The following is a 17,015-nucleotide window of genomic DNA, read 5'->3' as shown; positions in this document are numbered from 1 at the left end:
GGCAGGGAGAGCTCCAGCTGGTGCAGGGCAGCAGGAAAAGGGGGGAAAGGCAGGAGAGAAGGGGCAGCATCTGCACTCTGCTGCTCCTTCACTGGAGTGTGGCACGAGGGTTACCAGGTAGACCCCCCCCAAAATACCAGACACACTTGATCGTGGGCGGGGGGAGGAGGAACCAGCCGGCAGGGGGGCGGAGCTGGCTGGGAAGAAGGGGGGCAGGAGGCAGGTTTGGCGGAGGGGTCGGGGGCCATGGGGCTGGCTGGGAGGAAGGGGGGCAGGAAGCAGAGTTGGGGGGATCGGGAACTGGGGGAGCTGGACGGGAGGAGGGGGGGCGACAGGAAGGGGGGCGGGAAGCAGAGCTGGCTGCAGGGGAGGGTGCAGTCACTGGCTGCAGCCAGAGTCCAACAAGCTGCGTCCCTGGCAGGCGCTCCCTCTAGTTGCTAGTAGAAGCCAGGTGGGGGCGGGGGGAGTGGCTGGAAGCCACTCCTCCAGCCCGGCTTCTGCACACAACCAGAAACTCCCAGCTGGGAGGCGGGGCTGCGATTGGCGCTGGGAGCCTCTGGTTGTGTGCAAAAGCTCGGCTGAGGGGAGTGGCTGGGTTAGGGTGCCTCACCCCACCCCGCCCTGCCCCACCCAGCTTTCGCATGTGACCACAGGGCTCCCAGCGCCAATTGTGGCCCTGCCTCCCAGTCACTCCCCCACCCTCACCAGGCTTCCTTCTGGCACCCAGCTGGAAATTCAGAAAATACCAGACATTGCACATGTCCGGTATTTTCTGAATTTTTCTACCAGATAGAGGGTGCAAATACGAGACTCTCTCATAGAAAACCGGACACCTGGCAAGCCTATGTGGCACGGGAGTGGGCGCCCACTGACCCTGAAGGGAAGGCACCCCTCCCAGAGCCTTGGTGGGCTGCATCTGGCCCTAATGACCCACCTGGTCAGAAGCCAGTAGGCAGGGTCAGAGAGATAAAAAGCCTGCCAGCAAGGCCAATGAGGCCCAGGCTTCTAAAGGAGTCAGATGCCTCCCTGGCACAACCAGGAGAAGAGCAAATTACAAAGGATGAATATAGGCAAACAATATGGGTATGCAGGGGAAAGATTAGAAAGGCAAAGGTACAAAACAAGCTCAAACTAGCTACAGACATAAAGGGACACAAGACATTCTATAAATACATTAGAAGCAAGAGGAAGACCAAAGACAGGGTAGGCCCACTGCTCAGTGAGGGTATGTCTACACTACCGCACTAATTCGAACTAAGCTAATTTGAATTAGTGCATCTAGATCTAAAAACTAATTTGAATTAGCGTTTTGCTAATTTGAAATAGCAAGTCCACATTGAGTGGACCCTGAACCAAAGTTAAGGCTGGCCAGAAGCAGTGCCGGCAGGGCATCAGGTTAAGACTTAGAGTGTGGAGATGCTGCCTCAGGCTAGCCGAGGGCTGTGCTTAAAGGGACCCAACCCCCACCCCGGACAGACAGTTCCCAGGGTTCCCCACTTGCTTGTCTACCTTGATGAGGGACAGCAAAGCAGTCCTGTCTTGGAGTGCCCTGAGTGCCCACACTCGGCACATCAGCCCAGCTGCACTTGCCGCAGGCTGCCATCCGGAGGGAGGGTCAATCAGGGGGCTGTCAGGATCCAGGAGGCCCTGCAGAACAGCTTCCACCCTGAGGAGCCCGCAGAGCCACCCTGAGGAGCCCGCAGAGCCACCCCAGTCCTCCCCATCGGGGGCTTGTGCCCCAGTCCTCCCTCACCTTCCACTTACCCCTCCCTAGCCCCCCTTCCTGATGTACAAAATAAAGGACATGTGTGTTCAAAAATAGAAACTCTCTTTATTTAACAAAACTGGGGGTGGGGGGGATTAACCTCTGGGAAGACTGGGAAAAGGAGGTGGGAGAGGTGAAGAGAAAGGGTGGGAGAGGGGAGGGGGAAACCTGGGAAGAGGGAGCTGGAAGGGGGAAGCCAGGGGAAGAAGGAGGAGGGGAAGTATAAAACTATGGTACGCCATATCATCAGTACTGTGTACAGATGTGGTCTCCTCACCTCAAAAAAGATGTTTTGGCCTTGGAAAGGGTTCAGAAAAGGGCAACTAAAATGATCAGGGGTTTCAAACAGGTCCCATATGAGGAGAGGTTAAAGCGACTGGGACTTTTCAGCTTAGAAGAGAGGAGACTGAGGCGGGATATGATAGAGGTCTATAAAATCACGAGTGGTATGGAGAGGGTGCATAAAGAAAAGATCTTCATTAGTTCCCATAATATAAGGACTAGAGAACACCAAATGAAATTAATGGGTAGCAGGCTTCAAACTAATAAAAGAAAGTTCTTCTTCACAAAGCAAATAGTCAACCTGTGGAATTCCTTGCCACAGGAGGCTGTGAAGGCTAGAACTATAACAGAGTTTAAAGAGAAGTTAGATAAAGTCATGGAGGTTGGGTCCATGGAGTGGTATTAGCCAGGGGGTAGGAATGGTGTCCCTGGCCTCTGTTTGTGGAAGGCTGGAGATGGATGGCATGAGACAAATCACTTGGTCATTGTCTTCGGTCCATACCCTCCAGGTAGCTGGTGTTGGCCACTGTCGGCAGACAGGCTACTGGGCTAGATGGACCTTTGGTCGGACCCAGTACAGCCGTTCTTATGTTCTAAGCTCAGGGTCAGGGGTCTCACTGGACTATCTTGATTTTCATGCAAACCTGCTCCTGGGTTCGCCTGTGGCCTTTGGTGGCCAGGCTGGCAGCTATCCTGCCCTAGACGGCCACTTACCTGTGTCTAGTGCAGAGGTCGTGGACATTGGAGGCCTCCCCCAAACCTCGATGAGGTCCACGATCTCCGCACTAGACCAGGCGGGCGCCCACCTCTGGCGGCCCCGGGCAGGCTCCTAGGAGCCGCCAGCCTGGTCCCAGGAAGAGGCGGAGGGCTGGGTGGCAGCGGGTGGCTGGCTCATGCCATGCCAGGTGCAGGGTCTGCTGGCTAGGTGCTGGCAGGCTTGCACCTGGCACAAGCACCGTAGCCAGACTGTGCCCCTTTAAGGACTCCGGGGCTGGGAGCAGGGCAGAAGAGTGGCCACCAGGGCAAGCTGGGAAGGTCTTGCCTCCCACTAGTTCGAATTAAGTGGCTACACAGCCCTTAATTAAAACTACTTAATTCGAACTAGGTGTTAGTCCTCGTAGAATGAGGTTTACCTAGTTCAAATTAAGCGCACCGCTAGTTCAAATTAAGTTCGAACTAGCAGTTTGTATGTGTAGCGCCTATGAAAGTTAATTCAAACTAACAGCTGTTAGTTCGAATTAACTTTGTAGTGTAGACATACCCTGAGGAGGGAGAAACAGTAACAGGACTTGGAAATGACAGAGATGCTCAATGACTTATTTGTTTCGGTCTACACCAAGAAGTCTGATGAAGGAATGCCTAACCCAGTGAATGTTAGTGAGAAGAAGGTAGGTTTAGAAGAAAAAATAAAAAAAGAACAACTTAAAAATCACTTAGAAAAGTTAGATGCCTGCAAGTCACCAGGGCCTGATTAAATGCATCCTAGAATACTCAAGGAGCTTATAGAGGAGGTATCTGAGCCTTTTGCTATCATCTTTGAAAAATCATGGAACACAGGAGAGATTCTAGAAGACCGGACAAGGGCAAATATAGCACCCATCTATAAAAAGGGAAACAAGAATAACCCAGGAAACTACAGACCAGTCAGTTTAACTTCTGTTCCAGGAATGATAATGGAGCAAGGGTATGTCTACACTACAGCGCTAATTCGAACTAACTTAGTTCGAATTAGTTAATTCGAACTAAACTAATTCGAATTAGCGCAGCTAGACTTAAAAACTAGTTCGAATTAGTGTTTTGCTAATTCGAACTAGCATGTCCACACAGAGTGGACCCTGAACAGAGGTTAAGGATGGCCGGAAGCAGTGCCAGCAGGGCATCAGATGAGGACTTAGAGCGTGGAGCTGCTGTCTCAGGCTAGCCGAGGGCTGTGCTTAAAGGGACCCAAACCCCCCCCCCCCCCCCCGAAAGACAGTTCTCAGGGTTCCCCGCTTGCAAAGCAGTCCTGGCTTGGAGTGCCCTGAGTGCCCACATGCGGAACATCACAGCACTCGGCCATCACCCCAGCTGCACTTGCCACAGGCTGCCATCCTGGGGTAGGGGGCAAGCGGGGGGGCTGCAGGAGAGCTTCCACCCAGAGAAGCCCGCAGAGCCACCCCAGACGTCCCCATCAGGAGCGCGTACCCCATTCCTCCTTCCACTTACCCTTCCCTAGCCCCTCTTCCTGATGTACAAAATAAAGAAAACGTGTGTTCAAAAATAGAATCTTTCTTTATTGAACAAAACTGGGGGAGACTGGGAAAAAGAGGTGGGAGAGGGGAAGAGAGAGTCTGGGGGGGGCAACTACAATGATCAGGGGTTTGGAACAGGTCCCATATGAAGAAAGGCTAAAGAGACTGGGACTTTTCAGCTTAGAGAAGAGGAGACTGAGGGGGGATATGATAGAGGTCTATAAAAGCAAGAGTGGTGTGGAGAGGGTGCATAAAGAAAAGTTCTCCATTAGCTCCCATAATAGAAGGACTAGAGGACACCAAAGGAAAGGAATGGGTAGCAGGCTTCAAACTAGTAACAGAAAGTTCTTCTTCACAAAGCAAAGAGTCAACCTGTGGAACTCCTTGCTGCAGGAGGCTGTGAAGGCTAGAACTGGAACAGAGTTTAAAGAGAAGTGAGATCAAGTCATGGAGGTTGGGTCCATGGAGTGGTATTAGCCAGAGGGTAGAAATGGTGTCCCTGCCCAAGGTTTGTGGAAGGCTGGAGATGGATGGCACGAGACAAATGGCTTGGTCACTGTCTTTGGTCCATCCCCTCCAGAGTACCTAGGGTTGGCTGCTGTCGGTACTGGACTAGATGGACCTTTGTTCTGACCCAGTACGGCCATTGTAAGCTCAGGGTCGGGGGTCTCAGTGGATCACCCTGATTTTCATGCAAACCTGCTCCTGGGTGGCCAGGCTGGCAGCTCTCCTGCCCTAGACAGCCACTTTCCTGTGTCTAGTGCGGAGTTCGTGGACGAGGTCCACGATGTCTGCACTAGACCAGGCGGGTGCCCGCCTCTTGCGGTCCTGGCCAGGCTCCCAAGAGCCGCCAGCCTGGTCCCAAGAAGAGGCGGAGGACTGAGGGGCATCGGGTGGCTGGCTCATGGCATGCCAGGTGCAGGGTCTGCTGGCTGGGTGCTGGCAGGCTTGTACCTGGCACGGGCACCGTAGCCAGCCCGTGCCCCTTTAAGGGCTCCGGGGCCGGGAGGGGGGCATACGAGTTTCCCTGGTGTTGACCAGAGTGGCCACCAGGGAAAGCTGGAGAGGGCTAGCCTCCCACTAGTTCAAATTAAGGGGCTACACAGCCCTTAATTCGAACTAGTAAGTTCAAACTAGGCTTAGTCCTCTTGCAATGAGGTTTGCCTAGTTCGAACTAAGCGCTACGCTAGTTCGAATTAAGTTCGAACTAGCGGAGAGCTAGTGTAGCGCCTATGAAAGTTAATTCGAACTAACGTCCGTTAGTTCGAATTAACTTTGTAGTGTAGAAATACCCCAAGTAATTAAGGAATTCATCTGCAAATAACTGGAAGATAATAAAGTGATAGGGAAGAACCAGTATGGATTTGTAAAGAACAAATCATGTCAAAGCAACCTGATGGCTTTCTTTGATAGAATAACGAGTCTTGTGGATAAGGGAGAAGCAGTGGACGTGGTTTACCTAGACTTTGGTAAGGCATTTGATATGGTCTCACATGATATTCTTATCAATAAACTAGGCAAATACAACTTAGATGGTGTAGTAAGTTGAGGGTCAGTAACATGGAGTCAGCAGGCCTGAGTAGAGGCCTGTAACATGAAAATAGCAATAGGCCTGGAATCTAGTGAGCAAGACTTTGGTTCAGTAACACAGGAGCCAAGAAAGAGGCCCTATTGATAATTTTGTAATTGTATAAGTTAGGTGGAGCATGGAAGGACATAGTCAGACTGTAAGCCAAAGGGGAGTAGCGGAACATCTTAATAAGAACTGTCTTGGTACAAAGACTCCCCAAAAACTAATTCACATACCAACCTAGGTTCAGGACCGAGTTGAGATTGACAGCATGAAGGATAGTGAGTAAGTTTCCCCTCCATAAGGTGAGGAGTGGTAACTAGGCAATAGAGGGTGGTACCCCAATACGTAAAGAAATGATGTAAGCTGTTTGTACATGTCTATAAAACCGCAAATGATGTTGCGGTTGATGTATGCTATAGACCACCAGATCAGGTGGATGAGGTAGAAAAGGCTTTCTTCAGACAACTGAGACAAACTTAGGGTATGTCTACACTACCACCCTAGTTCGAACTAGGGTGATAATGTAGTCAACCAGAGTTGCAAATGAAGCCCGGGATTTGAATTTCCCGGGCTTCATTTGCATCTTGCCGGGCGCCGCCATTTTTAAAGCCCCGGTAGTTCGGACTCCGTGCCCCGCGGCTACACGCGGCACGAACTAGGTAGTTCGGACTAGGCTTCCTATTCCGAACTACCGTTACTCCTCGTGGAACTGCTTGGCCCATCTGTCCCTGTGGACACCTGTAGGCGCCCCCCCCCCCCCCCCCCCCCCCCCGTCACCAGGCCCAGTGAGGCAAGGGAGGAAGACGAGCCAGCCAGCGGGTTGGAGGATGCGGGCAGCACTGTGACCCTCCAGGCAGAGGACCTTTCCAGCAGCTCCGATGCCTCCCATGCGTCCTTGGAGGCCGGGGAAGGATCCACCGGTGAGTGTGGCATCGGGATCAGCTCCTTCGGTGGCACGTGCAGGCTGTCAAACGGGTAGAGGCAGCCATCACACACTGGGTGGAGGTGGACCTGCAGTGGTGCCAGGAGGCCTGGGGCCCCCTCCAGGCCCAATGCGTGCGCATGGCAGATGCCATCTCCACCCTCACCGTGCACATTGGCCATGCCATACATTATGGCATGGCATTGCCCCATATATCCGCCATCCCTCCCATAGCAATGCCCGTGCCCCCTCCTGCTCCTGCCCCTCCTGCCCACCTCCCTGTGCTGCCTGCACCGATGTGGCCTGACCCCAATGTGCAGGTCCACCTCCGCAGAAGAAATAGCAGGGGCCACCACTCCCAGCAGTAGCTCCCACTTCCCAGTTGAGAGCCTCCTCCACCTCCCACCCTACACCTCCCCCCTCCCCACTGTAAATAAAAAGTTCAAACGTTGTGTTCCAAAAAAAACTGTGTTGGTTGTTTATTGGGAGGTAAAGGGAGGGGAGGAGGGAAGGGTTGGGGATGGGAGGGAGATGTCAAGGGAGACAGAAGAGACCCTACTATGGGGCCTGGGAGAACATCTCCATCAGGGCCTCCCAGATGCACACCTGTGCGGGGCTGTTCAAAGGCCTGGCCCTCACCTGCCATCCATGCCGGGAGGAAGGCCTCCTCCCTCCGCTCCACGAGATTGTGGAGCACGCAGCATGCAGCATGCGGCCACTACCTCCGAGACATTCAGCTCACCCATCTCCAGATGGGTGAGCATCACAATGTTGACTCATATTCAACTTGTGGTCCATGTTTAATGGGCACATAGTATATCCATCACAAGGTAAAATTATCAGACAGAACTACTGTCATACTTTTTTTCCAAAATCACTTTCACATTTGCTCAAAAGTCAGGCAACAAACTCATTTCTGGAGAAAATCTCCCATGAATTCTGGAGATTAAATCCCTTCCACAGATTAGGTTGTGCCCTGCAGAATGCAAGCTTTTACATAAAACAACAACTACAATGTTCATATTTCAATTGCTGCCTTTAGTCTGTGAAATAATGCATTTCTGTGCTATGGCAGCCAGCCAGCCAAAGTGAAAAAACAGAGCGTTCTTTAAGAGGTAGATATACTCAGAGTTTTAAGTCAAGTTTCTATTATGTCACCTCTCTGATTTATTGTAAATGGGGTTCCTGGTGTGATAATGAGATATGTAGGGAACTGTAATTTATCAATGTGTAAGACTGCTAGGGCATTATTGTGATGACTATATCCAGAGAGACAGCCTAAAATAAACCCAGCCAGGGACTCCAATCTTAGATTGTGGCCCAGACACAGCAAACAGGGAGTTTAAAGAAATCACCCACAGACAATTCAGTTTTATTCACACACCAGAGCAGATATGTGAATTTACTGAAGTAATAAAAAACTGTCATACAGTCTAGAACCATGGTCACCAACCAGTTGATCGAGAGGTGTTCCCACCCACCCTAAGAAAGAGCCCGTTCTGGTGCTACAACCTTCTGCACAAATGGAGGTGGTGCCAGCTTCCTGTGGCATGGGAGAGGGGGAGAGTCCTGCAGCTGCACACCAGTTGGTGTCTCAGGAAGTGAGCTCAGCTCTTCCCCTCCCCAAAACAGCTGGCGTGCTTCCTGAGACACTGGCCCCCATCTGGCCACAGCATTATAACACTCCTGCACCCCCCACATTCCCCAACTCTGAGTCCATCATACACTTGAACCCCCTGTCCTGATCCCTTCAAATCCCCAAACTCCTGCACCCCAATATCCCTAGTCTTTTCCCACAGCACTCCTACACCATCCGCACACTGCAGATCTGTGTCCTGAGCCCATCATACACCTCGTCTCCTGGCCATGAGCCCCTCATACCACCCAACCCAAAATCCTGCACCTTCACATCCACAAACCTGAGGCTTGCTCAGCACCCCAACCCTCCACCTGACCCCAACACTCTCCAGCCAGGAGCCCTCTCCCTGAGCCCCTGTCTCCACCTCCTCCTGTACCCAAATTCCCACCCAGAGCTTGCATCTCTCACCCCTTCCCATACCCAAATCCCTCATTCCTGCCCCAGAACCTGAACCTCTTGTCTCAACCCAGCGAGAGTGAGTAAGGGCTGCAGACAGCAAATGATGGTGAGGAGGGGAATGGAGAGGGCAGGGCCTCAAGAAAAGGGTGGGATCTTGGGGAAGCTATTTGGTAGATCTTGGCTTGCCCTGACATTTAAAAAGTGATCTTGGGTGGAAAAAGGTTGGCGACCACTGCCATAATTGTTCTATTTTCAGACTTTTACTGTTCCATACATTGATTTAAGTGACAGAACACACAGGGAAGCATAAAGAGAAACATTTGTGCATTTGGCCTCAGGTTTTATTCATAGTTCAGAATCACAGGACCATAAATCACAGCCTTTAAATTCTAGATGAACTTAACTTTCTCCTTACGTCTTTGTAAGCTTGAAAAGATTCCTCCTTGGGGGAAGGTATCCTAGCAAGCTGTTTAACTCTTTGGAAATGACCTGTGTTAATTACACCATAGGAGTTGGATGTCTGTTTTCCTGTTGCAAGATGGCAGCCTTTTAAATTCTGTATAGCTCTGTAAGTGCACCACTGGGAAGTGCAGAACAAGCTACATATCTTGGCAGAAGGCAACGAGCAGGCTAGCTGATTCTGATTTCTTTGTGGGATGTCTCTTCTAGATCCTGGCAGAGGTGCTGTGTATGAGAGCTGTGAGGATGTGTCAAGTACGTGTACATCAGACCTGAGGCAAGTACACATGGCTGGTGTCTGAGATCACTAACTCATGTTTCTTCAGCTACTATGAATATCACAAGTTGCTCTGAAAAACAGATGCCACAGAGGGTACTTGCTTATAGTGGGTTTAGCTTCAAGAATGGAGTTTTTCAAATGACTTAACTTGGGGCTCTCTCTTTCACTGTTTCATTATTTCCCAGCAGTCTCTCATGAGTCATCTAGACATTTATATATTGATTGGAGCCATGCAGAACTGATGCTATTTCAGTGGAAAAGGTTATTATGGATTTGCAGAATGAACAGAAACTCTTCAGAGGTTTTATACAGAGGCTAGTGTGATAATCGGGGGGGGGGGGAGAGGAGGGAGAATCCTTATCTATTATTACAAAAAAATATTATTACAACAGAAAATCCACCAAGAAACTTATTCTGAAAACCATCCAGTCAGGTACATTCAATGGTGTTTCCCTATCTGTTTACTCTCCACAAAAGACTGAGGTGTGTGCTGGAGTATAAAGTGATTTGTTTCCCTAAAAAGGGAAAATGTTACTTCAGTAGTCTGATTCTACAGTAGTTAATAATTGTATTGGTTGCCAATTAATACTAATAACATGGGATAATGGGTTTCTTATCTCAGAACTGGACACAACACAATTAAAACTAACCAGTTCCATATAATGTGCGGAAAGATGGGTTCATGGCAAAGACAGTCACAGTGAGGGCAATGCCAAGCCTCAGCCACCTTCATTAATACAATCAGTGAATCTGAGGGGCAGACATATTAGTCTGTAACTTTAAAAACCAATGAGCGGTCCCGTGATACCTTAGAGGCTAACCAATAAATATATATGTAGTATCATGAGCTTTCGTGGATAAAGCTCCAAGCCACAGAAACAAACAGACCTAAATTGGCATAATTCCTTGCATATGCTCATATACCCGTCGCTGGGGGGTTGGTGGTAAGAGATAAAAGAGCAGCCAAATGAGTCTGATGCATGCTAAATGAGTCCGATGATCCGAACCCCAGTGCCTGAAGGTTGATGACAGATGATGCCAATGAAGAGCTGAAGGGTCAGTGTTGGATATTCCCCCCCCACCCCACACACACACCCTAAAGATATATGGTGGCCTGGTCTATTACAGGGTCATGGTTTTATGAAGAATATTCTTTCAGAGGCCCAGCCTCCGAGGTGCATATCTAACTTCCTCACCCTCATTATATTGGGGTGCCTTTATATTAATGTCTTGTAGCTCATTACCATATATGTCAACTGTTGCTAAAGCAAATTTGTGGTTAAACATCTGCCAACAATTTTATCCTAAAATGTCCAAGCTTCATATCAGTTGAGTATTCCTGTGGTTGCGTAATCTTGCTATGCACCAACTCCCCTCTTTAGCAAGCTATTAAAGTTCACTAAAATCGAGGGTAACTGTTGGACCATTTTAGCTATGCTAAGGATCGTGGGTCTATGCTACACTTACACTAACTTGCATGGGCATGGGGACAGAGGGTAGGCAATGTGCACAATCCTACTCGCCCTGGCCCTAAGGGAATCAAACGAAAAATGCAGCAAATTATCAAAAGTTTAGCTTCTAAAAATAAATTGTGTTCCCATTCAGACAGGAAAGTCAGGGTGCAATTTACCTGACTCTTTTAAGTGAGGATGCTGTCCTACCCCAGAAAGCACCATCTCTTTAAATTAAGTTTTTTTGGCCAACTGAGACAAGGCAATCAAATTAATCAGAAGAAGCAGTTCCTTTCAGTCCAGCCAGATTAGAAAAGTAAACAAAATGATGCAGATTCCTCCTTTCTCTTTGATATTTTAATGGTCCACATCTGTAATTTGCATCATTCAAGTACAATCCAAAGCTTTCAGCATCCAAGGCTCAAATGTGTGTAAAATGCATGAAGGAAGGACATAAAACAGATCATAGGAAAGCATAAATTATGGGAGATTTGTTCACTTAACCTATGAAGCTTCCTATAAACTCAGTTTCAAAGATGATTATTTCCAACAGTGAAACTTTATTAACAAAAATCAAAATGCAGGTGACAGCTGTGTGTTGAGTCAGAAAGGTAACCCAGGCTACACTGGGTGATGCACATCCCCTCCTGAGCAAGAAAGGAAGGATGGTGAAAGATTACTTGCTCACTCTCTCCTCTCCTTCTCTGTAAACAGCACAGCTCTTGAGCAGGTGTATACTACTGCAACAAGTATGAGCAATAGGCAGGAAGAATAGTGATAGAAATGTAGCCGTGTTAGTCTGGGGTAGTTGAAGCAAAATGCAGGACAATGTAGCACTTTAAAGACTAACGAGATAGTTTTAACTATATGGTTGTGACTACTTTCTTCCACTATTTGAATTATATGGTTGTGACTACTTTCTTCCACTATTTGATCTGAGGAAGTGGGTCTGGCCCACGAAAGCTCATCATCTAATAAACCATCTCGTTAGTCTTTAAAGTGCTACATTGTCCTGCATTTTGCTTCAATAGGCAGGAAGAACTTGAAATGCTACAACAAACACAACTATGATATAGCTGGTATCACAGAGACTTGGTGGACTAATACAAATGACTGGGATATTAGCATAGAATGGTACAGCTTTCTCAGGAAGGTCAGACAGGGAAAAAAGGGAGGGTATGTGGACTGAGATTGAAATGGACATAGGAGAAAGACTTGTTGACAGCCTGTGGATAAGGATAAAAGGGGTAAAAAAAATCAAGGATGATGTCATGGTAGGGATCTACTACAGAACACAATCAGGAAGAAGAGGTGGATGAGATTTTTTTAAACAATTAACAAAATAATCCAAAGTACAAGATTTGGTGGTGATGGGGAACTTCAGATATCTGTTGGGAAAATGACACAGCAGAGCATAGACTATCTAATAAGTTCTTGTAATGAACTGGAGACACTTTTTATTTGAAAAGATGGAAAAAGCTTCTAGGGGCAGGCTGTTTTAGATTTGATTTTAACAAATAAGGAGGAACTTGTGGAGAATCTGAAAGTGGAAGGCAGCTTGGGTGAAAGTGATCATGAAATGACAAGAGTATGTGATTCAAAGGAATGATTGGAGGGAGAACAGTAAAATAAAGAATGGATTTCATGAAAACAGACTTTACCAAACTCAGAGTTGGTAGGTAAATTCCCAAGAGGAAAAAGAATTGATGACAGTTGGTAGGTTTTAAAGGAACATTATTAAAGGTACAAGAGCAAATTATTCTACTGCATAGAGAAGATAGGAAGTATAGCAAGAGATCACTCTGGCTTAACCAGGGGATATTGAATGATGTAAAAAATCAAAAAGGAGTCCTACAAACAGTGGAAACTAGGTCAAATTACAATGAATATAAACAAACAACACAAGTTTGTAGGGAAAAATTAGAAAGGCGAAGGCACAAAATGAGCTCAAATTAGCTAGAGACATAATGAGCAACAAAAAAATCATTCTACAGATATATTAGAAGCAAAAAAGAGAGCAAGTACAGGGTAGGCCCATTGCTCAATGAACAGTGAAAAAAAAAAAACAGTAACAGAAAATGTGGAAATGGCAGAGATGCTTAATGACTTCATTTTAGTTTTCACCAAGAAAGTTGGCAGCGATTGGACACCAAGCATAGTGAATGCTGGAGAAAATAAGGTAGGTTCAGAAGTTAAAAAAAGGAAAAGAACAAGTTAAAAATTACATAGACAAGTTAGATGTATTCATGTCACCAGGGCCTTGTGATTTGCATCCTAGAATACTGAAGGATCTGATTAAGGAGGAATCTGACCCATTAGCCATAATCTTGGAAAAGTCACTGAAGTAAGGAGAGATTCAGAAGACTGGAAAAGAGCAAATATAGTGCCCTGCTTTAAAAAGGGAAATAAAGACAATCCAGGACACTATAGACCAGTCATCTTAACTTCTGTGCCATAAAAGATAGTGGAATTAATTTGCAAACATTTGGAAGATAATAAGGTGATAAGTAACAGTCAGCATAGATTTGTAAAGCACAAATCATGTCAAACCAACCTGATAGCTTTCTTTGGTAGGATCATAAGCCCTGTGGATAAGGAGAAAGCAGTAGATGTTTTATACCTAGCTTTTAGTAAAGCATTCAATACAGTCTTGCATGAACTTCTTATAAACCAACTAGGGAAATACAACCTAGAGGGGCTACTATAAGGTGGGTGTATAATTGGTTGGATAACCATTCTCAGTGTCATTATCAATAGCTCAGTCATTCTGGAAGGGCATAACAAGTGGGGTTCCACAGGGATCAGTTTGGGTCCAGTTCTGGTCAGTATCATCAACAATTTAGGATATAGCATAGAGAATATGCTTATAAAATTTGTGAATTATACCCAGCTGTCAGGGGGTGGGGGTTTGCAAGTATTTTGAAGGACAGGATTAAAATTCAAAATGTCCTGGACAAGCTGAACAAATGGTCTGAGGTAAATAGGATGAAATTGAATAAGGACATATGCAAAGGAAGGAACAATGAGTTTCACTCATACATAATAGGAAAATGTCTAGGAGAGAATACTGCAGAAAGTTATCTAGGCGTCATAGTGTATGTCAAGACTTTTCCTCACACTGGCATGACAAATGCAGAAGTGAGGGCCCACAAAAGCACTCCAAAACCTTGTCTCTACAGGCTTTGGTACAAAAACTTCCCCCCAGAATCCTAATCCCTGGATTTTAGGAGAATATCCGCTGCCACCAGACAAGTAATTCCATGAAACTAAGTTAGGGAAGAGCTCACTTGTGAAATCTCATCCCTGAGGTAAAACTAGGACACCAAAATGAACCAATACCCGGTAATTAGAAAAAAGAAAACAAATTTTTATTATCAAACAAAACTACAGTTGCAAGCATAATGAAGTGGCTCGATGGTAAGAGCCACCAATTAATATACTCAAGGGAAATTCCCTGGGTTAACAGCTTTAGTAAAAGAGGAAAAAAAAAACAGTTAACAGCTCAGACATTGTTTCCAAATTCCCAAACCAGAAAACAAAATCCTGATGGTCTATCTAAACTTTGCCCTACTTACACATTATAAGAAGTCTTTTCTTGGAGAGAAACGGGTCTCCCATCTCCCTGTTACTTGGAAGAAAACCACTCTGACAAACAAAGGAGAGAAAAATACAAATTCCTTTATCCCAGTTTGAAATCCCTATCTGCATTGCCATTGGCTGACCACTCAATATCTGCCTGGGTGCTGAAGGCATTAGCTAACCCAGTCATAGTTAACTCTTTAGTCACCAGATGCTGGTCGGCTCTCCTGGTTATGACACTGGACCACAAGCTAAATATGAATTACAAGTATGACACTACTGGGGAAAAAAAAGCAAACATCACTCTGGGATGTATTAACTGAAGTGCAAGACATACAAAGTAATTCTTATGCTCTATTCTGCACTGATTAGGCCTCAGCTGAAATACTGTGAACAGTCTGGGACATCACATTTCAGACAAAATGTAGACAAACTGGAGATGGTCCAGAGAAGACCAACAAAAATGCTTAAAGCTCTAGAAAACATGGCCTATGAAAGGAGATTGAAATAATTGGGTTTGGTTAACATGGAAGAGGGAAGACTGAGAGGGGATAAAAGTTTCAGTACATCAAATGGTCTCGAATTGCATTGGGGGAGGTCTAGGTTGGATACTAGGAAAAACTATTTCACCAGGAGGGTGGTGAAGTACTGGAATGCGTTACCTAGGGGAGGTGGTGGAATCTCCGTCCCTAGGTGTTTTTACTTCCCAGCTTGAAAAAGCCCTGTCTGGGATGATTTAAAATCATAGAATACTAGGACTGGAAGGGACCTCGAGAGGTCATAGAGTCCAGTCCCCTGCCCTCATGGCAGGACCAAATACTGTCTAGACCATCCTTGATAGACATTTATCTAACCTACTCTTAAATATCTTCAGAGATGGAGATTCCACAGCCTCACTGGGCAATTTATTCCAGTGTTTGACTACCCTGACAGTTAGGAACTTTTTCCTAATGTCCAACCTAAACCTCCCTTGCTGCAGTTTAAGCCCATTGCTTCTTATGCTATCCTCAGAGGCCAAGATGAACAAGTTTTCTCCCTCCTCCTTATGACACCCTTTTAGATACCTGAAAACTGCTATCATGTCCCCCCTCAATCTTCTCTTTTCCAAACTAAACAAACCCAATTCTTTCAGCCTTCCTTCATAGGTCATGTTCGCTAGTCCTTTAATCATTCTTGTTGCTCTTCTCTGGACCCTCTCCAATTTCTCCATATCCATCTTGAAAAGCGGTGCCCAGAACTGGACACAGTACTCCAACTGAAGCCTAACTAGCACAGAGTAGAGCAAAAGAATGACTTCTCGTGTCTTGCTCACAGCATACCTGTTAACGCATCCCAGAATCACGTTTGCTTTTTTTTGCAACAGCATCACACTGCTGACTCATATTCAGCTTGTGGTCCACTATAACCCCTAGATAACTCCTTCCTAAACAGTCACTTCCCATTCTGTATATGTGAAACTGATTGTTCCTTCCTAAGTGGAACACTTTGCATTTTTCTTTATTAAACTTCATCCTGTTTACCTCAGACCATTTCTCCAATTTGTCCAGATCATTTTGAATTAGGACCCTATCCTCCAGATTAGTTGCAACCCCTCCCAGCTTGGTATCATCTGCAATCTTACTAAAAGTACTTTCTATGCCAATATCTAAATTGTTAATGAAGATATTGAACAGAGCCGGTCCCAAAACAGACCCCCTGCGGAACCCCACTTGTTATACCTTTCCAGAAGGATTGTGAATCATTATTAACTACTCTGAGGGTATGTCTACACTACAAAGTTAGTTCGAACTAACTTTCATAGGCGCTACACTAGCGCTCCATTAGTTCGAATTTAATTCGAACTAACAGAGCGCTTAGTTCGAACTAGGTAATCCTCATTCCACGAGGATTAAGCCTAGTTTGAACTTACTAGTTCGAATTAAGGGATGTGTAGCCCCTTAATTCGAACTAGTGGGAGGCTAGCCCTCCCCAGCTTTCCCTGGTGGCCACTCTGGCCAACACCAGGGAAACTCGTCTGCCCCCTTCCTGGACCCGGACCCCTTAAAGGGGCACGGACTGGCTACGGTGCCCGTGCCAGGCGCAAGCCTGCCAGCACCCAGCCAGCAGACCCTGCACCTGGCACGGATCGAACCACCCAACCGATGCCCCCCAGCCCTCCCCCCCCTCTTCCTGGGACCAGGCTGGCGGCTCCCGGGAGCTTGCCCAGGACCGCAAGAGGCGGGCACCCGTCTGGGCTAGTGCGGACATCGTGGACCTCATCCACGATCTCCGCACTAGGCACAGGAAAGTGGCCGGCTTGGGCAGGAGAGCTGCCAGCCTGGCCACCCAGGAGCAGGTGTGCAAGAGAATCAAGGGGGTCCACTGAGACCCCCGACCCTGAGCTTACAATGGCCGTCCTGGGTCAGACTAAAGGTCCATCTAGCCCAGTAGCCTGT

The sequence above is a fragment of the Pelodiscus sinensis genome, chromosome 4 (assembly GCF_049634645.1).
Source record: "Pelodiscus sinensis isolate JC-2024 chromosome 4, ASM4963464v1, whole genome shotgun sequence".
In the NCBI taxonomy this organism is placed as follows: Eukaryota; Metazoa; Chordata; order Testudines; family Trionychidae; genus Pelodiscus; species Pelodiscus sinensis.
This window is presented reverse-complemented; position numbering follows the sequence as displayed.